Here is a 27,342-nt window from a genome sequence, read left to right as displayed (position 1 = left end):
TATTTGCACTGAACCTGTCTGCCAGAATGTTGCCAATATCTGTGGGTTCAGTGAATTTTATGTAGGTGTGTACTAACTCAGAGCATATCTGAGGCAATTGGTCCATGTGTCTAACAAAACTGAAGAAGGCCTTGTGGTTATCTATAGTGTCCTTGGCCATTTCCCTCTCAGAGTTGGCCTTGGATGTTGTTATGAGAGAACTTAGCTTATTACTAGTGACGACCACAGATGCCTTCCCTTTATGTGAATCTGCTCTGTCCTGCAGTAGTCTCCTTCTATTGTTATACAATTTGTCTTTGGCTGGGGTCCACCAGACAGGATGCTTAACCTTTGTGCATAGGGTCTGGGTTAGAATTGTATGTGCATGTTCCATGCATTCTTTGGGATGTTTGTGGGAAGCATTTGCAAAGGGGTCAGCATTGTGGGTTGATGCTTCCACTGGCCCAGTGGGCTGCATGGATACCATCTCAGTCCTAACAAGTGAAAATCTGTCTGTTCACACATATATATCAAAGTAGTCTACTGTGCTGGTGGTGGTGGTGGGATATGTATATCCAGGCCAATTATTTTGTGTCCAGATCACACTAGTGGATGACGTTCTACATACAGTACCTTGTTATGAACCCCCAGAGTGAGGTGGTGCATTGGACCTGTCTCAGTGTGCTGACCAATGGGGCTTGGTACTATGTTGTATGGAATGTGGCAGGTATTGTTGCACAGGTGTTGGCTGAGCACTGATATCTGGCCATGTACATGTGCATCCACCAAGAGACACACACGTGCTACATATGGGAGTAGTAGTATATCACTACAGTTGAGTATCATGTATAGTATGTGTGCCATATTTAGCTGACATAGTTTGCTGATATCCTGTTTGTGTTCTCTTTCAGGGACATGGTGCGTCAGCAAAATCCTGCCTACTCTGCTGCAGAAGATGAAGAGATACACCAGAGCCTGGTGCGGGATTATGACATACTGTTTTCTGCACCAGCCAGAATCAGCAGGAGAGGGCTGCACTGTGGCAAGACCTTGTCCGTAGGGTAAATGACATTGGCACGCATAATAGGACATATGAGCAGGTACGACATCACTGCAGTGATTTAATCAGAAATGTCCGTCAGCGTGTGTCGGATATCCACAGGCAACAGGTCGCCACAGGAGGTGGGGTGGCCACATATCCCCCCTCACCAGACTGGAGGGGCTAATCCTAAGTGTTGTGGCTCCAGCCCAGGAACATCAACAGCAACACACCTGCATTATGATGGAGGCTGGATCCACACAGCAACACGACATGGAGCGTGCAGGTAATATGCCATATGTTCACTTGACTGTTCTGTACACTGTTAGTTTATGCATGTGTAAGGTGTATCCTTGGTATGTAGCTGTCAACATAGTATGTAATTGTGTAGGTGTGATATTGCCAATATCAGCAGCTGACATGTGAAAGGCAACTGGTGTACTACTGAACTGTATCATACACAGTATGAATGGCACAGTTGTGCCCACTGACATTAATCCCCTCATTTCTGCAGATCCCTCCGGTGTTACAGCAAGGCAGCCCATCCATGCTGGTGAGTGTGTTTTAACAATACCTATAACAGTCCTGATAGTGCTAGTAATAATAGTGTAACTCAGTAGTGCTCTGTTTGTATACTGCGGGGTGTGCATGTGTGCGTGTGTCCACGTGTGCACGTGTGCATGTGTGCATGTGTGTCTTTGTCCACGTGTGCGCATGTGTGCATGTGTGCACGTGTCCACGTGTGCATGTGTCCACGTGTGCATGTGTGCATGTGTCCATGTGTGCATGTGTGCATGTGTGCATGTGTCTATGTGTGCATGTGCGCATGTGTCTACGTGTGCATGTGTGCATCACTGGTAACATTGTGTAGACATTGTAAACTGTGTTTCCTGTCTTCCTCCCACAGGTTCTGGTGCTGCTCTGGTGTCCTGCAGCAGGGAACCTGAATCTGGTGCCACAGGTACTGATAATGATGACATCTGTGTAATGGCACAGGAAGGTGTGTCAGGGTCCGTCATTGGTCAGCCAATTGACAGTACACAGCTGTCAACCCCATCATTGCGCACAGTCATCCTGCCAGTACATCCTATGTCACCAATGTCCCTAGGTGATGGACAGGATACAGTGGGCATTGACCAGGGTAATGTGGTATCTGTGGCACATGCTTCCCCACACAGCAGCCATGGGCAGGGTCCTGAGATGGTACCACACAGACAGTTGCCCATGGGTTCTCGTGGGAGCATCCGTGGGCGTACTGCCTCTGGCAGATGTGCCCAAAGAGGTCTGTCAACCTCAGCTATGTTTTGGGTTGTCATGCAGGCACAGTCACGTATGGAAAGGTACACCAGACAGGGTCTGAGGGAGCTGAGAGCATGTCGCACATCCATGACTGACAGTATGCGTGACATCGCGGATGCTATCCATAATTTCACCGATATCACAGACAGACGTTGTGGGGACATATTACAGCAGTTCCACAACCACATGTTCATGAGCCAGGGCAATGGTGGACGGTTGCAGCGTCGACATGGCCGTATGCCAGCAACAGCAGCAGCTGGCAGTCGGCGTGGACAACAACAGGCCCGCGGACAGCTCCATAGGGCCAGCAGCAGCCCCAGCAATGCTGGGTCTGTGCTGTTATCAGACTGCCCCAGGAGACCACGTGCACTTGGCTCTGGGCAGTCCCAACAGGGACCTGTGTCCAGTCAACAAACTCCCGCTTCTGATGACAGTACCCAGTCTGGCTTAGTACCGGATACAGTCCGTAGAACCCCTGTCAGGCACAGGTACCGTGTCCATGGCCACAGACACTGATCTGTATGACCTGCCAGGTGCAGTCTGTGGCTGTCCACAAACTCCAGTATATGGCAGCCATGAGGTGGAACTGTGTGCATGCATACACACATGCGAAATGTTAACACCTAGGGCTACCACATACACGCACACACTGCACCAACAGTGCCCCACCATGTACTGCTGTCCCTCAACAACACACATACACATACATGTCAATTGGTGGTATCAGTGGCAGACTCAGGCATACCTAGTTCGCACCCTGTGCATATGATGAAACTGTGCCACCTCCTGCAATCTCAAACATCAGTGCACATGTTGCTGATGCACAGGGTGACTACATAGAAGTGTATTACTAGTATCACGTTGGTAACAGTACAGTGTGCTGATATGATTGTGTGTATATCCCAGCATGTCTGATGCAGTAACTGTATGACTGTCCTGAATTATCTACACCCATAGTAAGTACCATAGTGTAACAGCTGCACATTATTGCATACCGGTGGTAAGGATGTCAACAGATAGCCACATACATAGGTAGCACAGGGGAGAAGCTAATGCAAGTAGTGATACGCAATGATGGACATGTACACTAATGGTGGCATGTTGCCCACAACGACTATGCAATGTGGATGTTTGCGCATGTTGATATGTGTGCAGTACCAATTTAATTTAAGTTAAATTAAATATTAAATAATATCAGTTCTACCATGGACATCTGAGCTGTGCATTCCTGGGTACATGTTGATAGTGCCTGCGTATTTGCACTGTTACCTACTGGAAGTGTTACCCCTTCTTTGTTGTACAATGGACTACTTCCAGCCCTGCTTACTGAAGCTTTGTTTGCATGCATGTTTGCTTGAGGTTCCCTGGAACACTGATTCCACCTGCAATGCAGATTTACAGAGCTTCTTGGATTCCTAGTGACATCTGCATAGCGAACTATACGTATGTCAATTTTCCACCTGACAGAACGTCACTGTCTGTCCTGTTCGCATATATGTTGCCTGTGACACATTGCATATGACTTACCTGGCATTTACCCACGTGTGCAGTCATATATGCCAGCGCTATAAAATCAGTAGCAGTACACCCACACATACTCACCTTCAGTATGTTGTTCCCCATTGGCCCTATGTGTTGGTAATCACCATGGCAATCACACTACTATGGTAGCATGTGCAAAGGCAACCTGTGAATCACCTCTATGGTCCAGTTGTGGTTTATGTGAGTCATATGGCAATGTCACAGCTGCCACATGTATGCAGTCAACCCTCTCCCCTGGCCAGGAATGTACAACACATGTGTGAGATGCAACCACATAGCCAATCTGGAGACTGAGCACTCTGAACCCAGTACTGCCATACCCTGTCAGGTGGCATGACATACTACAGTGACTACAATACCAGTCTGACATAGACCCGCACTGACAGCAATCCGAACACACTGGGGCATACTTGGAGCCTCAGAATAGCATCCTGCCTGAGCATCACACACCTCCGCAGCTGGCACACAGGCATACGTTAAGTCGGAACAGAGCACATGCCACATGGCACACACATCCCGTGTGCCACACTCTCACAGCCTGTAGGGCTACACAACACACCTGCTACAGATGTGTCAGGTACCTCTCTTGGCTGCAGTGGGGTCCCACTCAACAGGCTGTACATGGTGAAGGTCACAGTGATATGCCTGTGGGGCACTATGGTCCACCACAAAACACATGCATACAGGTCAGTCAGAGGCATGGACACATATGACTCAGTCATTGTCCATGCCGCTATGGATGACCTGAGACGTACCTCCCTGGACTACATGATAGGGAACATAGAAGGGCTCTCTCAGCATGTGGCACAGGCCAGTATGAGCCTGACCTTGGTTGCCATCATACCCTCACCAGGTATGCTACCACAATATGTAGGAAGGGTGTTCTATGTCTACATTCTGCTCAATCTCCAATGTCATTCATAGGGTATCCAATGGCTGTCAGCATGTGATTACATGCTGGGGAAGCCACAGTGATTTGCGAGGGGCAGCTTGCATGTGACACCCATGGGCCATTGTATATTGGCGAAGCCCCTTGATACACACATAGTGCCTTTTGCTGCAGGACACAGATTACATAGCCACCTCCGCGGGTATCACACGGGATAGGACACTAACAGTAATGCTACACAACACCAGCAGTGTACACCGCAAGATGCATGCACTGGACACTGTCCTCAGCACGGTAAACTGCAATATCTGTGCAGTAACAGATTCCTGATTCACGGCTCATAGGTGCAACCCATCACTGCCAGGTTATACCTCATACCATGCCTGTCGCCTACAGATGTAACACACATGAACAGGGGTGGTATCTCAGGCACCACAGATACACACCTCCAGGTTGTGGGCACAGCACAAAGCATCAGGGTCTATCCATGAGCAGCTAACAGTGTGTTGGACTGCCTTCTGGTTCATAGCCTGGCACACACAACCCTCCCATACACAGGAAACCCACCTGTCCTCCCTAACAACACTGGTAATATGACAGTCTCTAGATATGTCTTTATATGGCTGGACTGCATCCAGCCGAACATTGTGTGTGAGCATTACTGTAGCTACAACACACTAGCTGAAAGGTTCCCAGCATGTAGTCACTGAATTGCAGTGGAACAACATGTTACCACTCCCACAACAGGTGGGAACATGCAGCACCTGTTCATCAACTACATGTAGACTATATGGCCCAGACCAGATGTGTCTCCCCCGCTGTTAGGATGATACCATATACAACTCGCACTGTATATACACATACCGCATGCGGCCCCTCACAGTAAGACACAGTCATAATGTTATGCATTGCAAATACCATTTATCCACTTGAGGCACATGTCAGACATGGTAACTACTGAAGGTCACAGGTATATATGTGTATGTGTCACACACATACATCATGTGTGCATTGCCATTGCTGGTTTAAGCAATGTCATGCATTGTTATGAACAACAACCCACACATGGTCATTTTGTGTGACACAACCACACGTGGCAGTTGTGGGTTTCCAAAACATACCTATCTGTGCTCTGACAGTGGTAATAGACCCAGTAGCGGAGTGCACTATTGGCATTACTGGGCAATTAGCCCTGTTTGGCTGTACGGATAGTGTGGTGACACCACCTGTGTTTACTGGGGGAATATGCAGCATCTGGTGTATTGTAGTAGTTGCCAAAAGGAACTGTTCTCTCACACTTGCAATTACACACACCCTACTACCCCCCCACACACACACACACACACACTTGCCATTTGCAGGATTCATACCCCTACCTAACTATGTTATGACACGTGAGAGAGACACATTAGCGAAGCGCACTATTTGGATTACTAGGAGGTTCCTCTTCTCCGGCTGTACTTATAGGGTGCTGACATCATCAATGTTTGGAAAGGGTAATGTGCATCATGTAGTGTGTTCTCCTGATTGCCAAAATGCACATGTCTTTCATACAGAATCGCACACACACAAACTCCACTCATCCAAACACACACACTTGCCATTTGCAGGATTCAAACCCCTACCGAGCTATGCTATGACACTTGAGAGAGACACATTAGCAGAGCACGCTATTCACATTACTGGGAGGTTTACCTTCTCCTGCTGTACTTATAGGGTGCTGACATCATCAGTGTTTAGAAAGGGGAATGTGCATCCTGTAGTGTGTTCTCCTAGTTGCCAAAATGGACATTCCTTTCATACAGACTTGCACACACACTAACCCCCCTCCACTCACACTAAGAATTTGCAGGATTCAAACCCCTACCTATGTTATGACACTCGAGACAGAAGCATTAGCAGAGCGCGCTATTCGCATTACTGGGAGGTTTCCCTTCTCCTGCTGTACTTATAGGGTGCTGACATCATCAGTGTTTAGAAAGGGGAATGTGCATCCTGTAGAGAGTTTTCCCAGTTGCCAAAAGGGACATTTCCCTCACACACACACACTAACTCCCCTCCACACACACTGGGCATTTGCAGGATTCAAACCCCTACCTAACTATGTTATGACAATCGAGACGGATGCATTAGCAGAGTGCGCTATTCGCATTACTGGGAGGTTTCCCTTCTCCTGCTGTACTTATAGGGTGCTGACATCATCAGTGTTTAGAAAGGGGAATGTGCATCCTGTACAGTGTTTTCCCAGTTGCCAAAAGGGACATTTCCCTCACACAGACTTGCACACACAACAACCCCGCTCACCCACACACACACACACACACACACACACACACACACACACACACACACACACACACACACTGAGCATTTGCATGGTTCAAACTCCTACCTGACACTTGAGGGAGACGCATTAGCAGAGCGCGCTATCCAAATTACTGAGCATCTGTTCTGCACCTGCAGTATTTATAGGGTGCTGACATCTTTATTTCTACAGAGGTATGTACATCTAGTACTACCTGTCAGGTGGGGGATAGCATATATATGCATTTGCAGCCACCTACGTCAGGGTCAGATATGCACATCGCACTGGCAGGTTATGTTCTATACCATGCTTCGTGACCACAGGACCTGTAACACACAACACAACCAGTCCAAAACACCTCTCCCACATCCAGGATACACACTTTGCTTCCCTGGGAACAGTGCCGGGATATGCAGGTGTTCACATACACCATTCCAGTTGTTAACGTCAGGTACAGGCATATTGTGTGTGGGAACTACTCAGGCCTCTACAACATTACCCTACAGCCACTACAATTTGTGGGTCCATGTGCTATGGCAGAACCACTCACCACAGCCACATGAGGGAATACATATTGCACCTGTCCATCTGCAACATGGGTACTCACTGTTCCACACCAGAGGTAGACCACCATTGTTGATATCTGACCATACCCACCTTTCCCTGGACATCCATATCCCATCCTCACCCCCAAGCAAGGTTGTCACTGCAAACAAACTGTATTTATCACAAGCAGACTCTATACTTGTGAAGACTGGGGTGGAAGACTTCAAAGGACCCATGCTGGGGGACTATACTGGCCACTCTGCATAATCCTTGACAATTGCATTCTATGAGCATGTGTAAGGTTTGCATTGATCATGCTATCCCACATATACCCATAACTGCTCCACAACAGGACACCTGTCAGGTGTACACCTGCCATATATGAGCTGTCCAACAGACAGTGAGCTAATACATTGCAGAGCTGTAGCCCACAGTGGGAGGACATCTCTGAACAGTACTGGCATGACACTTCAATCCCACATAATCATCACGACACAGTGTTGACATTGAAGTTGTCCAGACAATGCAGGTAGGGCTCCCCTCAGTCTGTTATTGCCGCCCACTTACTGTTAGAGGTCCTCAGCAACCCTCTTCCAGCACACACCAACAACATGGATGTGGCTTAGCACATTCAAACCCTGGGATCTCCACTGCATCCCTGCTTGACAGAGGCACAGCACACTAGCCTCACACGATGCCTTATGTGACCTACTTTATAGTGGCACAGTAGCCTACTGTACTGGGGATGCAGAGGCCAAGCACACTCTGGCTAAGCTTTCCTTCCCTAGGGCAAACAGCCTAGTATTGACCTCTACACCCATATGTTTAATTGTCAGATGCACAATATTTGTTGCTGATAGACTGTTTGCAGATCTTTATTGCCATAGCATTCCCTGTTTCTATGAACAACTTGTGTATCTGTGGAAGATGTTTGAATATGAGGGGGATCCACTATATCACTTATGTCTCTGTAGTCATTTAACTGTGTGCACTGGGCAGATTGCTGTGATGTGGTTGGTTCCTGGAATGACACGTACAAATACCAGATATGTGTGGCCAACTGCTAAATGGAGATATGGCCTAAGTGTGTGTGCATGCCCAGTTCAGCCTTTCCATGGCATGTTGTCTGACATATGTCTCATTTATCAAAGTGTGCGAGCATGCCCAGTGTGAGTTTTCCATATGTTGAACTCTGCAGTCCACCACATATTTGGATGAGTGTGAACTTCAACAATATCTCACGTTTATGGTTGTGTGTTGGGTGTCATGTTGTGTACTTACTGGCCAACTGCTTCGTGTCTGAACACAACAGGGATTATACTGTGCCTGCAGGGTTTGCATGGGTTACTTTGCATACAGTTGTCAACATCCTTTCATACTGACCTAACACTGTAGTACCATATAGTGTACTGGTTCAGTACTTTCACTGTGGTGGACAGTATCCTGGGCTTTAGTCCTATCACTGCTTTGAATCTTCATAGTGAGCACAACAGACTGTTTAGGGGCCAGTTGTGCACATATGACCATGTTGCATTATGTTCAGATATGGACTACGTAAACCAGGCTTGTCCAACATTGGTAGTGTATTCCACAACATAGGTGGACATTGGCAAACACTAGCGATGTGCCCTAGGCCATTTTTAATGCTAGTCAGAGAGTGTGTTTGTCCTTCAACACACATTGTAACTGGAGTTTGCCATGACATATGTCATGGTTAGTATACTGTGCCTCCGTCTACCTGTGACATAACAGTGATACCCAGGTTAAACCTACCATCTCCCATCCACTCATCAAGATTCCTCTTGAGAGTTGATGGGTGACTCTCTGGCTAACCTGTACTGGGAGTTTACTCAGGTGTGGGGGTGGCTTCTGTGTTATGGATCATTCAGTACAGCTTGTCCTATGTATGTCAGTGCTGGGGTTCAGGTCTCTCATGTGCATAGCTCACTGCCATTCAGATTGTACAAGGTGCAGCACGTTCATTGATTCCAGCTTGGACATGGCTTTATACATCAGGCACAGCTTGCCTCTGGGTGGGCAGTATGGCAGTGTGTGGAGCTGCAGTTTGTTTAATCAGGCAACACATGGCATCTGTTCAAGCTCTTTGCTACTCCTGGTGAGGTACTGTTGGGGACTTTACAGTTGATGGAGGTGTCTGCTGCGGTACATCCCACAGGGGCTATTGTAGTCAATTGTAACGCTGAAGGATGACTGCAGAGCCACAATGACCTCCCCTTATCTAGATCTGACAACCTTCATGATTAGGTGGGTATATGGTATGTTTCTGTGAACACTACAGACACATGTTTGTCCAATGCAGGATATCTATCACCTTGTGTCCCCAGGTCTCTCATTACATGTTAGGTACGTAATGGGTTAACACCTATGTGGTAATTGGTGGGCACTTACTGTATATCCACGGGGGTTGACTATACACATTTCTGCAATTAGCTTGCTGACATGGCTATGGCACCAGTTGTCTGTTTCTATGTGGCCCTTTTGTGGGATGCTTGTGTCAGCTGGGGGTCAGATATGGTGGGCAGTTTGTAGTCCTCTGCATACATGTTCAGTCACAGTCCTTCCATGTTGGCCTGTACCTATGGGACATATATATGAAACGAGGGAGGTCCCAGGACCACGCCTTGTGGGATGCCACTTATATCTGGTTTGTAGTCTGACATGGCTGCAGCATGTCTGACCATGTCAGTTCTGTCCTTGGTCTGGTTTGCAACCCCTCTACTGACATAGGGGTTTATATTTAAGCTGGTGAACATATCTATACTGAACACGTAGGGTATTGTATGGAAGCATTTGCAAGGTCCAGCTATGCTGTGTGGACTACATTGCCCTCATCAATGACCTTAACGACTGTTTCAAATGGGTCAAACATGTTTAGAGGCAGGATCTGCACTTAAGACAGCCACACTGGGTAGGGTCCGGTGTCAGTAGGTCCCCGATATCTTTATGTCTGCGGTACATGCTGATCCTTCCCATAGCTGTGCAGACCAAGCTTGTCAGGATTCTGGGGTGGTAGTTTGCAGTATCCATTCAGGCAACACCTTTGTTGAGAAGGACCACTGTTGTTGTACACTGCTCTTTGGGTACATATCCTGTGGTAAGGCTGACATTGAGCAGTAGTGTGATTTGGCATTCCATTCTTCTTGGAGTCCATGTTGGACTCCGCCCAGGACACCATCTCATATCATTGCTGCTGTGTGTTTTGCTTTGTAGATGCTGGCTGTTACCTCAGCATCTGCAATGTCAGGGGGCCAGCAGTCTGCTGGGATAGATATTATTGCACTGCACCTGTCAGGTTGTAGGTTGGCAATATGTATGTGTGTTTGGTATGTTGTTTGTAATATTTGTGTGATTCAGAGCATATCTGTGAATTGCCAACACGGTTCCTACCATCAGTTGAGTAAGCCTTGGGATTATCCTTAGTGTCCTGTACAATTTGTATCTTCATAGGTTCATAGGTTCATACTCGGCTATCCACCCTAGGGCATTTGTAAGCCTTGCCAGAGTGTGTGTGTCTTTCGCCGCCCCTTGCTATGTGAATATTATGGCCATTTATGATTTACTTTACTGTGCCGCTGTCTGGACGTGACACAGTGAAGACCCCCAGTGTACATCTATGATCATCCATCCACTTGGCAAGATTCCTGTTGAGGAGTGTCAGTGAGGGGCTCTGCCTAACATGGAGTGGGATCCTGTTCCAGGGTGTGGGGAGCCTCTGGGTTATGTATCTGTCTCTCCAGCACATCCTATTTCATTATGTGTTGAGGTTGACATCTGTCACTCTCACAGCTCCAATGGCTTTGGTTTTTCTGGGGTGGAGCATGTCCATTACTCCTGTGTTGGACATGGCCTTGTACAACAGACATACAATGCCTCTGTGTAGGCAGTGTGTGACTGCATTCAGCTGGGGTGTCTACAGCCAGGCAGCATATGACATATATTTGAGACCCTTTATCCTCTTGGTGAGGTACCTTTGAGGTCTTTCTAACTGCTGCAGGTGTCAGGTAAGGTACACCCCAAATGAGGCATTGTACTAGATTATGGGTCTGATAAGAGAACAGTACAGGGGCACAATGACCTCTGTTGACATAGATGTGAATCCTTTCATGATACGGTGTCCAATATAGACAGTTTTCCTAGCCACACTGGCAATGTGAGTGTCACATAAAAGGTTACTGTCCACTTGTGTCCCTAGGTCCCTGATTACTCCTTGCATACATAATGGTTTACCACCTATGTGGTTATTTGTGAGTACCTTGTTTGGTATTTGGTGGGACATTCATACTGTCCAGTGTCTTCAGGACGTCTGGGTGGGGTTCCTGTGTGTGAGAGTGTGGTCTGTAGCATGCTACAGACTGTACAGCAGTTTTGACAACAGTCAGGTGCACATGGGTGGTCTCCCATGCTTCGTGCAATGTCAGTTACCTGGTGTGCTGTCAGTAGGCTTGCAGCAGGTTTCTGTCACTGCACAGACATCCATGTTCTCCATACTGGGGAGGGCCTCAGGAGCATGCATATTGCGGTTTACACATCTGGCATTGGTCAGAATTACCCTTATGTTTCTTAACACATATGTTTTCTAGGGTGGTGGGTTAGTCTTTTCAGCCTTGCCTACGTATGGCTCTATGGAGGTGGCAAAAGCTTATCCAATATCCAGACGCCCAGGGGTAACAGGTGCAAGCCATCCCTGGAACATCAGCATGGCTTGTCATGCATGACATCTCAAGCAGACAGACATTAGATCCTCTTGGACTGACAGCTGTAATTGTGCCACCTGTTAAAGCTGATCATTCTGTGTTTGTACTGTGGCATCATTCATGGTGAGGGTAGGATGCTGCAAATGGCCAGTGTCATACCGGCTTGGAGTACATACTCAGAGAGCTCATCCATGTCTCTTTTCATGTAGTCCAGGGAGGTACATCTCAGGTCATTCACGCCAGCATGGACAATGACTGCATCATATTTCTACTTGCTTTGGGGTGACCTGTGTAATTGTGTTATGTGGCGTATTGTAGCAGCCTACAGGCAGCTTACTGTACCCTTTCCCTTGTTCAGTCTGGTGAGTGGGACAGCAGTGTGTCTGCCTATAGAGTCACCTATTACAACTGTATCAGGCATGTCGTTTCTCCTTCTGGCCTGTGACTGTTTGGCTCATCAGCTTTGTGTACTATGTGTTGTATGTGCTATGTTTGGAGGTTGTGGTTACTTGGGGGTCTGCTTTGGAGGCCTCTGTTGGTGTGGTGTGTTTGTAATTAGGGCCTCCGGGAATGTTTTTCTGTGTTTATGTGTTTGGTTTACAGTTGTGATAGGTCTATGTGGGACTGGGTTTGTGGTGTGTGTGGTTACCTCCTCCTCCTGACTAGTTTTGACAGTACTGAGTTGAGGGAGCTCAGCCTACGGTTTGGATAAATGGTTGCATCTCTCACATATATTTGTATTTATTGGGGGGTGTTGAGGGTTGTCTGTGTACTTGGGGCAGGTGTAACAGTGCCTCAGGATTCACAGATTCTACTTGTTGTAGCTGGCCTTAGTGGATTGTATGTGTGGACATATTTTATTGCCATACTACTGATCAGTGATTACTTCCCTTTTTATGTTTGCTCTATCATGTAGTAGCTTCCTCATTCTCTTGCATGGTTTGGTAATGGCTGGAGTCCAGCATGCCAGATGCCTGCGTGTATGGCATTGTGTCTTGTTGTTATTTGTGATTGCATAATCCAAGCATTCCTGGCTGTGTTCATGGAATGCCTGTATAACAGGTTCTGCGGTGTGTCCCATATTTTGCACCTGCACAGGGCCTTTACTGGATTCCACATCAGTTTGCAGGGGTGCAACTTATGCTTTACACATGTTTTTCACTGTGGTCTTCTGGCTAGGGACTGTGGTCAGGATGTGTATATCCGGTGTGATTACTCTATGGTCTGGTCTTACCAGTGAGGGATACACTTCTCTTCTTGCCATCCAGTACCCATGTTGCTGATTATCACATCCAGTATGCTTACCCCCCTTGTGGGAGTGGTACATTGTTCCTGGGCATTTTGGTTTATGGATTCTAGGAACTTTTCTCCTACAGTGTTGGTGCTAGTATAATGCTCCCAGTGTATGTCTGGGTATTTTCAGTCAATCAATATAATGTGGTTTGGGGGGCTTGATATATTCATGTATTCCAACATAGGCCAGGTGCAGTTCCTGGTGTTAGGATGGTAGTCTGTAGCAGGCTATATACTGGGAAGCGGTTTTAGCCACTGTTACTTGACCATGGCTAGTCCATGCTGCTTCTTGTTGTGGTACCAACATGGGGTGTGGTTATCCTTGACAATTATTGCTAGTCACCCTCCTTTTGTAGCTTGTTCCATGTTTTGAGGCTGTACAGCACAGTATGAGGTGTAACCTGGTAGTGTTAGGGTGCTGTTGTGAGCCTTGACCCAGTTTTCTGTTACAGGACAGATATCAACATTCTCCATACTGGGTGCATTTACACTGCACGCATCTTGCTGTTTAGACTTCTGGCATTGGGTAGCATTGCATCTAGGTTCTTATCCCTTGTGGTACCTATGGAGGTGGGTTTGTGTTTTGAGCCTTACCTATTCAGGGCACGCTGTGGGTACTGACAGCCTTTGCCAGTATCCATGAGGCCTGGACTGATAGGTGCACGCCACCCTTAGCAGGTGGTGCATCATGTCATGCTCAGCATGTCATCCCAGGCTGGCACACATTGGCTCCCCTTTGACTAGCTGCATTACTTCAGCCAATTATTGCAATTGATCATCCCATCGTCATATTGTGGCTTCATGCTTGGTGAGGGTGGATGTTAGTCAGGGTCCTCAAGTGTGCATATAGTACATGGTATTACATTACTTAACACATGGCATTCATGCCTCAGGTGGTGCTGCAGGGCTGCCTCTGTCAGATGCACATATTACACTCCCTGTACATGTTTAAGAGCAGGTTATGTCATTTTAGGCATTCATGTTATTATATGAGTGAGTCAGAGAGGGGTATCATTCCCAGGGTTCCTACTGAGCCAGTGTATGTGCTATGCGTTGCCTCTTTGCCAAGGCTCCACCAGATGTGTCCAGACACCGGAACCGTGACTTGAGCAGCCCAAACACACGCTCTATTACATTACATGTTTGTGCGTGTGCCTCATTATGGCGTTCCTGTTCAGGTGTGTGTGCGTTTCTGATGGGTGTCATCAGCCATGGCTCCAGTGCATAACCTGCATCCACCACTAGGTGTCCGTGTGGGATGTCCCCATTGGCAAATGTCTGGTACAGCTGCATCAAATGCCAGATATGGGAATCATGGCAGCTCCCAGGGCAGCCAGCACACACATTCATTATTATGCCCTGGGCATCACACACGACCTGGCAGTTGATGGAGGGGAAGCCCTTGCGGTTAATGTAGGCCCTACCCCGCTCACCGGCTGGTGCTTTGATGCATATGTGCATGCCGTCTATTGCACCCACTACCTCAGGGTATTCTGCTATTTGCTGGAAGAGACGCATATTGCTGGCCAATACCTCACGGGCATTGGGGAAATATACATGATCACCGACATGTGCTGACATGGCATTCAGGAACTGGTGCAGTACCCTGGAGGCTGATGCCTGTGCTATCCCCATCATATCACCAGTTGGTCTCTGGAAGGTACCTGTTGCTAGTATTCTTAGGCCAACACATACCTTGGTTTCCACTGGGATGGGTTCCCCTCTGTTGGTTCTGTGTGTGAGGCGTGGCCTGCACAGCTTGACAATTTGCTGCAGGAGGTCTCTGTCCACTCTATAGTGCTCTACTATCTCCAGCTCATGTAACCCGTGGTAGGTGACCCTGGGCCTGTACACTCTTTTCCATCTCCTCACTGTGGGTTGTCTGGCACCATCTGCATTGTCACCACCCTCAGCAAGTCGCCTATGTCTCCTTATGACAGCTATGGCAGCCCCTAGCATTTCTGCTCTGAGTTCAGCTTTTTCAGTTTTCACTTCTAATAGCTTACTCCTGTCTTGCAGTGTCTCTTGAGAGATACATCCTGCACTGCTGTTTGCAGAGTTTTAAGTGCTTGGCTGTGCTACTATTCTGCCTGTGTAATTGCCTGCTTCTAATTGTTTTCACCTGCTAGCTCCAGCAGTATTCCCTGCCAGCTTCCTACTAATTCTGTTGCTTCCTTTTTCCTTTCTGTTTCCTCAGGGGGGAGCAATGTGCATACCAGCAAAAACACGCTCACAGTGGCTTACATGCACACACACATGCTTACACGGTTCGGAATTTGCTTATTTGGGTTAAAACACACGCACACCAGCGCAAACAGTGTTACAACTCTGCCAACAGGCTCCCACATGTTCAGTCTGCCCTACACGCGCGCACACTAGCGTAAACAGTGTTACAACTCTGCCAACAGGCTCCCACATGCTCAGTCTGCCCTACACGCGTGCACACAATTGCAAACAGTCTTCAAAGTCTACCAACATGCTCCCACATGCTCATTCTGCCTTTCACATGCACACACTGTCCTACCCGTGCCTCATGGCGTGCACACGTGCGCATGCACGCCCAACAAGAATTGGTGTAAGTAACAGTGTACACCTTCCATTTCTTGACTTTCTCATGCTTATCTTGTGGCACTCCTCTTTCCATGATCTGTGTCTGACATCTGTCATGTAACACTAACCTCCAATGAACTGCATTTCTTTCTACCATTCCACCCTGTGATGTCACCTATCTCCTACTCTATTCCTCCCCCTTATGTATCTCTTACACTACTCAGAATGTGCTCATTTGCTATGTGACAGTGGGATTCAGTATCCTAACCCTCATTTACATCAGATTGCCTACTAATGCTTAGTTACATGTCTTAGACTCAGCTTCCCCTCTTAGCAACCACTAAACGGTGGCCATGTTGTTTTTGGTCTGCTGGTCCCTGCATTGTAAATCCATGTATTGCATAAAACCCACATTTGTGGGTTTATAACCTTCATTTTTATGTTTTATACAGCGCAGCCCATTTGCGCGGGGCTTGGCATGCTGCCTGTCACATATGCACCCTTTATTTGGAGCTGACATGGCTCCATTGTGATTTTTGCAGAAACTTACTCAGTTGTCAACTGAGTACATTTCTGCAGCTAAAACGGCTCTTACACGGGCTGCTTTCTGTTTCGTGGATCGCTACTCTACCTCATTTGCATGCCTTTCGGCTGCAAGTGAGGTATTTAGCATATCCAAGCCCAGTCCGTGTAAGAGACGTTTTAGCTGGTCTCTTACACGGAGTTTTGGGCTGTTCCTGGATCGCGAGGCTTGCATGGAGTCTTACACGTCTCTTACACTCCGTGCAAGCCTTCGTGAATCCTGCCCCATGTTCACTGTTTGCTTACTGAGGTAGCTACTATCAGTTACCTTCAGAGTACTTGTTTTGAGATGGACTCTTAGTCTTGACATCTCATATAGAATTGTTTATTAATGATCCTGCTTGCATCATTTATCTTACATGTTGGTGTGAATAAAGGTTTACTTTCAAAATGTTGAACGTTGGTTCAGCGAACGTAGAAAGTCGAACATTAGTTAGTTGACTTTCTGTGTTGCCAATCATTAGGGGATCGAGATTACATATCAGCACGCTGATATTAACTCGATGTTATGAGTAGAGTCGTGGTACAGTGTGGATTGGGAAATGTATCCCTCACTGTAGTGCAATCTCGGAGTTAGAATATTTAATTTGTGGGGGGGTGCAGGGGAGATTACCCCCCTGCTAAAACGTGAATGACAGTGTAGGTGTTGAACGTATGTTTGCACTTACACTGACATCATGTTTCATTTTCGATATAAATGTTGAATCTGTTGTCGATGAAGTGAGTTGGCATTTTAACTCATTAGTGTTCATGCAGGATGATGTCATTTTTGGAATATCAACCGTTTATGTATATGAACGTCGATATTTTGATAGTAAACCGTGAATGTCTTCTAAGGTCAAAATAAGTTAAATGTCTTTGGTATTCTCTAGAACAAGGAAAATAATGAAATAAAGATTTTTATGAATTAACTACTCACCAATCATTAGCGGACCGGAATTCCGCTGTGGCGACCCCTTACCGGGAAAAGCCGAAAGACAAACAACAACAACCAATTAACTACTCACAAACGTCTGAAATGCTTACTTCTAAAGTGAAGCTTTGGCTTCTTAAGATAACCAACCATTTATTTTTATTTGCAATGTGTGGATGTGTGTTTGTGTGGGTAAAGTGTCAGTAAATTCAACAACCAGGCATGTAAACTTAGCTGTTATGCTGACCTGACCTTGAATGAGCAGGATCCATGTCTTAGCATGGGAAGATACCTTTTTCTCAGAAATCTTCCAAATATGTTAGTGTCACTGGAAGGGAGATCCTATGTTCAGGAAGAGTGAGGTCTAAGCGAAGGCAGAAAATGACACTGGACTGGATAATAATGGTTAAAAAGAAAGAAAACATACATGTGACATATAAAGCATGAATACGAAAAATGTTTATACGGTTTGTTTTCCTTTTTATTAAAGGGAAACTCCACACTGGAACTCAAAATATGTGTTTTTCCATTGTATCTAATGCATTAAAATATATCTCTAGGTGCTTCTTATAAAGTTTTTTTTTGTTCTGTTTTTGTTATAAACACCTTTACTGAATTAACACTTGTGACATAGGAAAATGTACATTTATACAAATGTAATCAAACTGTATTAACAAACATTGCTTCTTATAAAATGTGAACATGTTTTTCCATAAAATAGTCAACATTGGGCCTGACTTATTAACGTGATCTTATTTTAATGCTTTATTTTCCCCTTCCCAGAATCCATTTCAAGTCTTCTTTATGAGTCATGCTAGATATAAGGAAGTTCTGTATTATTAAAAGTCCACCGACACTGAGTGGCAGCAGTGTGAGTCAGGAATCTTACACACTTTCTGTAGCAAGATTGCTTCCATAGCAAGAAATCTGGACAAAGGCATAAATAATGGGGGGGACAAAGGCCTAAAAACAGGGACACTTTTTAAAGTGTTCTTACAAACTTAGAAATGTGATAGAATAATAGGTTTTGCATTAGCATTAATTTTCTGAAGGGTATGAAGTCTGAAATTCAAATATCTGTCATTATTTTTCTGACTTCAACCATCAATGATTTGCCAATGGTTTGGTAGAAAATCACAGCTTTATGAGAAACAGACTAAAATTATGAGGCAACAATTTGGACATTCTGTGAAAATCTGTACATTTGAGAGGTATGTAAAAATGGCATTCTTGAATGACCATCGCATAAAATTCACTCAGAGCTGGTTTTAAGTAATTCATACAAATTTTAAAACTGCAGCCAAAGAAATTAGATAATATACAAGCTTTTGAAAGTATTGTCATTTTGTAGTCCCTTGCTGTGAGCACTGACAGACCCTTTCCTACACTCTTCCTGAGGTGTCAAAGTCAGCACTGTAATCCAACGGCTGTTAATAAAACTTCATAAAACTTGTCCTGCTACTCACCAGTCCATTGTCTGTAGCGGTAGGAAGATATTTATTTATTCTTTGTTATCCTGTGTGTTGGAGAAATATATTAATGTACTTTCTGTTTCACTCAAAAGTATTTTACAATCACAAAAAATCAACTACTTGTTCTTGAATTTGTGTTAGTAGATTTTTAAACTGAGGCACAAATGCGCATTATATTTTCCCACTTTTATTGCATTGCTAGTACCTCTCAACTGTACAGATTTTCACAGAATGTCCAGACATTTGCCTCATATTTTTGGTCCATTCCTCATAAAATTTGTAGTTTTCTGGCAAATCACTACTATGATCTCAAGACTGGAGTCACAAAATAATGGCATACATTTGAGTTTAACACTTCATATCTTTCAGAAAATGCACACTAACACAAATCCTGTTACTCTAGCAACTTTGAGTTTATAAGAGCACTACTTAAAATCTGTCCCTATTTTTGTGCCTTTGTCCCCACCATTATATCAGGCATTGTCCAGATTTTTTGTGCTAACAGGTTGAGAGGTATGATTATCCCTTGATTTGTTATGGTGTAGCACTCTAAAGCTTCATCAAAACAATAATCTTTGAGCATGACATATCAGTAGCACTACTTTTATAAAATTGTTGCAGTTATAGAAAATTCCACTTACAAGTGGATTGCTATATAAAATATGTAGTCACCTATTAAGGCTGAGTGACTCATAAAACTATTCTGCTTTTTAAATCATCACTGTCAGCTCCATTAAATAACAAAGCCAAAAGTTCATTTTCCCCCCATTACTTTCAAAGCCAAAAGTTCATGTTCCCCCCATTAATTTCAAAGTGAAAGATCATGTCAGAGGTAAGTGCTGGGGAGTTTAGCAGACAAATGATGCTGGTGTGTGCGTGTGTGTGTGTGTGTGTGTGTGTGTGTGTGTGTGTGTGTGTGTGTGTGTGTGTGTGTGTGTGTGTGTGTGTGTGTGTGTGTGTGTGTGTGTGTGTGTGTGTGTCTGACTCCCACACTAGTGAACTCTTCCTAGGCTAATGAGCACTGGCTGTAATACTGAAGGGGGTGAGGGTTCTAAACACTAAGAACATTTGCCTCATTAAAAAGTTAACAGAACAGATTTTTCAGCAAGAAGCTAGCAATGAAGAATAGACACTATGAAACTAATGTCTGGTATTATGACTGTATTTGTCCATGGTAGGGGCATAGCAATTATAAGAGGCACAGTCCAAGACGTTTTGTGTGATATGCGACAGTTGAGAGGTATGAGGGGGGGATGTGTCCATGTTCATGTGTGTTTGAATGTGTGTGTGTGTGTGTGTGTGTGTGTGTGTGTGTGGATTGTTGAGAGGTATGGGGGGATGTGTCCAAGTTCATGTGTGTTTGAATGTGTGTGTGTGGATTGTTGAGAGGTATGGGGGGATGCGTCCAAGTTCATGTGTGTTTGAATGTGTGTGTGTGTATTGTTGACAGGTATGGGGGGATGTGTCCAAGTTCATGTGTGTTTGAATGTGTGTGTGGATTGTTGAGAGGTATGGGGGGATGTGTCCAAGTTCATGTGCATTTGAATGTGTGTGGACAGTACAGAGGTATGGGGAGGATGTGTCCACATTCATGTATGTTTGAATGCGTGTGTGGACAAGTTGAGAGGTATGGGGGGATTTGTCCATGTTCATATCTGTTTCAGTGTGTGTGTGGACAGTTGAGAGGTATAGGGATGTGTCCACGTTCACGTGTGTTTGAATGTATGTGTGGAGGACTGAATGGGGAGAGCTTTAGTAATTAGAGCAATTCAGATTCTCTTTTTTCATTGTGGCTAATGTGCACCTGAATCACTGAGTTTTCCCATTGCATTAAAGTGCCCTTTTGGTTAGAGTCTTATTAGCCAAGGCTGGGCTGTTTCTGAATCCCACTCTATGTTCCTCCCTAATGTCCCATCTGTAACTGTGACACTGTGTGACATACCTTGTAGTGTGCTTTTACTTCTTGCTTGTCATTCCCTTTATAGGTACAGGTAGCGCCGATTATATAAGATAAATTAGAAAATTTAGAAAATATGTATTTGGAGATATATAAGTAAATGACAAATGTCAGACTAGCCAATTTGTTAAATGAAGATAATGCATACCAACATGACCGATCCCTGTCTCTTTAAAAGGTTGAAACAGGCTTAAAATGGGTTCTGCACAGGGAGTAGGGCCAATTCTCACATTTAAAGGATGAAATGAAGCAGGAGTAAATATGTTATGTTTAACTCATTGAAATGGATATCAGCACATTGAATCTGCCAGAAATGAAGCATGAGGTAATATATATGTATATATCACTCACCTGTACAGAGTCAATTTCATTTATTAGACAGGACAATATATGGTGCTTCTGGACACATTGCGCTTTGGGTTTGGAAAATGGCAATATGTGTTGCTTGTGCAAAAAGGTTCATTTTCATTTGAGGCACAAGGGTATGTATGCTGCTTTTGCAAATAGTTTATTTGGATTGTAGGCAATATGTTCTGCTTGTGACACTATTTTACATTACCACCAAAAGCTGTAGCTCTTGTAAAATCTTCTTCAACTCTAAGTCATAAATGGCTCTGTAGGAACATAAGACAAACACACTAGAAATACAACACTTTAGCAGTACTCCCACACCCCAATTCACTTACAAATTCCACAGTTCTCAGTATTTCCTCAACCCAACACAAACACATTTGAACAGTACTTCCCCCTCCCCATAACCAACACCAAATGAGCTTAAGTTAATTATGGCAGACTATTACACATGTTCCAACAGACGAAGGAATTCTTGAGAACAACTCAAAGCAAGTGTTCATTCTGGGCTATCTATGTTAGCACCAAGCATCCCATCAGACTATGTGAACACCTATTAAATGCCAAAGACACATTCTTCCTCGCTGGTTCTATTATCCATTTTCTCTTTGGGTCTATATCACTTCAGCAAAGTGACAGTTCAGTGAACGACATTTCATTGGAAATGCCATTCATTGAAATCCGCTCTTGTGGGGGGCACCCCCCACTAACTATATATCAACTCCAAGATCACACTACAGTGAGGAAAGGGCAAATTTCCCAATCTTCACTGTACCATGATTTCAATATGAACAGTTCGACGAACTGCATGTTCGATGTAAGTAAACTGAAAATGCCGTTTACTGAACTGAATTTTTGCTGAAGTGATACAGACCCTTCTCTTTTATGAAGTTCTCATTGTCAGTACCAAAAGTCCAAAGCAATATTGCTGGAAATAGCTCACTACCTATTTATTTATTTGTCACTTGTTAACCGGGTTAGTCCAGCTGAGCTAAAAAAGCCTATTATCAGTGGAGACCTGAGGAGAAAAGCTCCAAATATGCTAAAAATTATATAGATTGAAAACTGTAGAAATTAAATTTAACAACTACATAAATGCAGAACTGTACATATAAAAATTCACAAATGCATAAGAAAGTTAATATTAGGAACACTGGTAGATTATAAAGAACAGAGACAGACTTCAGCAAGTTACCAAAGTTGAAATACGTATGTCAGTCTAGCGCAATAGCATTTCCTTGCATTATAGAAAACAAGTCTAGAGTAAAAGCATTACTTTGCATTACAGAAAACAAGTATAATGGACAACATGGCACAAAGGAGGCTGGTATTTACATTAAATTGATGTACAATAAGGCTAATGATAGCTATCTACAATGCTCAGAGATATATGTTTTGGGGTATAGTGAGGGGGAGGGGGTGTGATTAGGTTATTTACTTTATTTATTATCAAAAGATTTGATCATACCATCATAAAAAAAAATGCCCAAATTCAAACAGATTTTTATAAACTTTCACAAATAGCTTTGTTTTGGAAGTACTTTTTCTTGCCTGCTACTCTTAGTAGCACATATATTACAAGGCAACTCCATGCTGCTGAAATAACCGTCGTTCTGCCTGCACCTGGATTAGCATTGATAAAACTCCATAAAATGATGACACTAACTCAGGAAGCACAAAACAGTGCATGTCTCATCCTGTGACATACAACTGGATTTTTGTTATTTTATTTAGTTAGTTACTTTCATTAAAAATAAATATATTACTATTGTAGTGAAACAAAAACGTCACCTTTCCTAAGGCATCTGCTCCTGATGAGCAGAATCAAATGCTTCCAAGTTTGTTTGAATTACCAAGCCACTGACACAAGATAAGCTGTTTTTACTTTTGTTTATAGTGCTTAAAATTATCACAAACCAAGTTCTGAGCACATTTTCAGTGTTAAATTGCTCGCCCACCTCTAATCGAACACCCTTTTTAGACTACGACCACCTGCTTTAAGAATCATTGCACCTAGGATGTGATGCACTCTTGCATACTAGTTGTTGCAATAATTGTCTATAATAATTTTATTATCTCTTATAATTTTATGAAGTAAAATAAAAAGTTGTTTGCTATAACGACAATTTTAATATATGTAACACAAAATTTCTCCAAAATACAACTGACATGAAGCGTACAATAAGATCCTTAGATGCAGTTTACTGCCCCTTTAAATGGCAATACTTTTTTCTTCCGTCAAATCTGGGAAATTATTTCACAGTATTCAGTTGATGTGTGTCCTTAGGGATTACCAGTCTAAGCCTTGTTTTTTCCTGTTCTGACTTTAAGCTGATTAAAATTATTTTTTTCTCAAATGTCTACAGGTATCAAATGTATACAAGAGTCAGCATGCTTCACAGAAAGCAGGGAATGGCCTAACTTAATTTAATAGCTGCCAAGTTTTATGGAGCTGCGCTGGGTGAGAAAGAAAAAAATCTATTAGATCGAACAGAAATGCCCCCCACTGATAGCTTAGTTTTTGTTTTGTAGGGGTGAGATGTACTTAAACAAAGGCATTGGGGTTTTTGACTTCAGCTGCATAATAGTTTTCTTTTCAAAAGACAGCAAATCTTTTTGTAGGACCAACAGACAGCACTCTTTCTGTTAGTATGCAGAGCTAAGAATGCCGAATGTTGTTTTGGTCCTGCATATTTTATGAGTCCTTTCAAAAGTTTTGCTTGGTTGCTTGACTGACTCAAAAGGGCCTCATTTAAACTCAGCATACACATACTGAGGCAATCTAAGATGGCTTTAGTTCCCAAAAGACACCACCTATGGCAAAGAGACATGACATTCAAATTCCATTTTAGCAAATACCAGAGTTAGATGAAAGCAAAATATACCACTCCCTTCACACCCTCCCCCCAGTAGTCCTACTTTTACTTGAAATTTGGAAACAGAACACGGGAGCACAATGGCATTTAACTCAAAACTGAAAAGTTTTGAATAACAAATTTAAGACTGACATTTATACTCAAGGTCATTTTTCTTCTACCACCATCAGCTCCTGTCCATGCTTCAAAATTACAAACATCTTCACTTAATTTCACAACATCAACGTATAGACTTTGTAATGAAAGACAAATGTGCTGTCATTCAAAGTCCTAAAAACAGAAGGTACTCTACAGTTCACTCCAGCACAAATTCCTCAGTAATTTAACCACAGAAAATGAGGTTTCTGAGCAAATTTCATACACAGAGAGCCACAGCAAAAAACAAATGTACAAAATGGAAACATGAGGCAAAACAGGCATGTCTATAACTGAACACTTGGAAGAAAAAAATTACTTGTCAGCAGTTAATTAAAAGCTGTGGGGTGTTTGATATTTCCTATTTCACATATGTTACGGGTGAATTTTGTCTTTTTTTCTCTCACAAATATTAGCTTTATACTACAACAGTCATCTTTACTCCCATGCTACAGCAGTAACACATGACATCATCTGCCAACAGGATCTGTACTATTCCAGAGCCACGAAAAGGGCAGGAAAGATGATCACTGACCCTTCACATGCAGGCCACCATCTTTTTGAACTATTACCATCAGTCAGATGTTATAGATGAATGCGCACCAAAACAAGCAGATATAAGAACAGTTTTTTTCCACAGGCCATTAAGTTCATAAACAGTTAACTCAGCTTATTTGGCTCGGGTATTCTTTTTCCCAAGCCTCAGAGGATTCTGCCGCATTGTTTACATATTGTTAATACTTGTTTCTTTCAGAGTTTATTTCAGTATTTCTTGCACTGAGTTGCACTTTGCACCTTGTATGTATATGTATATGTATATGTATATTTACTTTTTTCGTCTTGTTCTTAATAGTTGCATGTATGTTGTCTGTCTTTTTCTTAACAGTTGTATGTATGTCATTTATGTAATTCATACTTGGAGTCACTGAAACCGGAGTCAAATTCCTTGTATGCATGCATACTTGTCCAATAAATGTGATTCTGATTCTGAGTACTCACATTAGATCATATTACTCTGCATACACTGAAATTAAGGCTCACTTTTGAATCCTGAGGCAAATTTTACTTGCTATGAATGTCTATTCAGGCCATGTAACTTCCTTGCATTTCCAGTGGCACTCACTTCATTTTTTTCCTAGCAGACTAGTGGCGAGCTGTCCAGCATAACAGCTAATATAATGCGCTACAGAGTGATTACTTCTCAGCTCAAATTATTATCACAGTTTTTTCTCCTATCCTACAAGCATCGAGTTCACACAATTAGTCATATCAAAATAATAACTTCACTCCTGAAAACTGCTGGCTATGGTTTACTTGATTAGCAATCACATAAAGGAAACACTGAATATTCCCTTCCTGTGAATTTTGCATGTTTTGATTTTTGTCAAAATATTCTACACATATGGCAAATGGTTAACATTCTCTGCAGAAATGTTGTTAAAGAAACTGCTCATAACAGATATGAAATACTATTCTGAAAACCCTAGGCTGAGCTCAAAGGGTGGTTACAGCTAAAAGTTGGGTACAATGACCAAATGCGAGTCGTAAAATCACCTTGCAGTTAACATAATCCGCTTTTACTCAGAGCCAAGTGATATGCTACATGCCACCTCATGGTCTGATGATCAACTCACACCCCGAGGTCTAATGGTCTACTCAAATAACAGATTAGGCAAGTAGAAGCTGAACACCTAGCGTCCCTCCAACTAACCACTGTAGAACAAGAGTTTTAGAATAATATTCTCAGTTTAAGTGCAAAGTGAAAACTAAACCACTATGTTCTGTTGCTCTTACTGGATTTTATTATTATTATTGTTGTTATTATTAACATTATCATTAATTATTATTATATTATCAAATAGAAAATGTTTCCTTACCTGCCCCCTCAGCAATTTTCTGAGTGCTATTCCCAGCATGCTAACAGTGTTGCTTCGTGTTGCTGAGGTAATGCATTGCACCGCAATAAGAAGCAGCTAAGCTTGTGGTTTGCAGCAGCACACCTACAATGCTAATTAGTCATAACAGCTCTATGAACCAGGCTGCAGAGCTCCAATGTCTACTTTTAGAATACCAGCACCAGCAAACCTGGCCAGATTAAAAGACAGTTTGCAGGTACCTGGCTCCATGGCACACAGGGAGTGATTCCTAACTGTTACCCACATGACCCAAGTTCATTTCCTAGCTCAGGTACCTGGAAGAGTCTGGCAGTGGGTGGGGGAGAAGAAATAATAGTGCCATTTGTCATTCTGCTCATGCTAGGTAGGACAGCTAGCAACTGTTAAGGGAAGATGTGGCCTTGTCTTGGATAACTGAAGCAATATCAGACTCACCTTACAATATCTCAGGCAATACATTGGCAGTCTGTGGATTTCCATGGTTGTCATTTATGATATCACCAAGTGGGGAATGACAGGTAGGCTGGAAACAGAAAGCTCCTTAAGCAGCAGTGTGATGCACCCTCATGATGGCTCATTGTCTTGAACATGTACTGGATTAGGTCCGCAGCAGGATTAGGTGAATTCAGCACGTCTGGTAATTACAGAATGGCACCAGCAGTAGCTGATGGCCAGCTGTGGGAGAAAAAAAACCTGAAGATTAAAACGCAGTCAGTACTCTGCTTTATGCTGTTACTTGTTCAATCAGATGTCCACTACTGTTAGGCTCAAAGAAGTTATGCAAGCCTGTATGAAACATTCTGACACTATGCTGTACCTCGTATGATGAGAAGCTTACATATCATTTTTCTCTCTCCACTTGTATGGCATTAATCTTTTACAACTGCACTCCTCCATACTGCCACATATCCATCTACCATTTATTTATTTTCAGATTTACATTTACGTTATATTAGCAGGATAAATAACCCAATGAGTTGCATGAACCAGGGAGCAGACAAGCT

At 43.6% G+C, this 27,342-nt stretch overlaps 1 long non-coding RNA gene across 2 annotated transcripts in view; it reads right to left on the bottom strand.

Annotated features, from left to right (window-relative positions):
• Window positions 1-27,342, bottom strand: part of LOC122813037 — a 532,484-nt gene that overhangs the window by 65,970 nt on the left and 439,172 nt on the right. For both annotated transcript variants that reach the window (XR_006366626.1, XR_006366627.1), the window contains one exon: window positions 26,774-27,013. This is a non-coding gene — a long non-coding RNA (uncharacterized LOC122813037). The remainder of the gene's footprint in view (window positions 1-26,773; window positions 27,014-27,342) is intronic.

Source organism: Protopterus annectens, chromosome 10.part0 (assembly GCF_019279795.1).
Source record: "Protopterus annectens isolate FY-2018-M chromosome 10.part0, PAN1.0, whole genome shotgun sequence".
NCBI lineage: Eukaryota > Metazoa > Chordata > Ceratodontiformes > Protopteridae > Protopterus > Protopterus annectens.
This window is presented reverse-complemented; position numbering and strand designations above follow the sequence as displayed.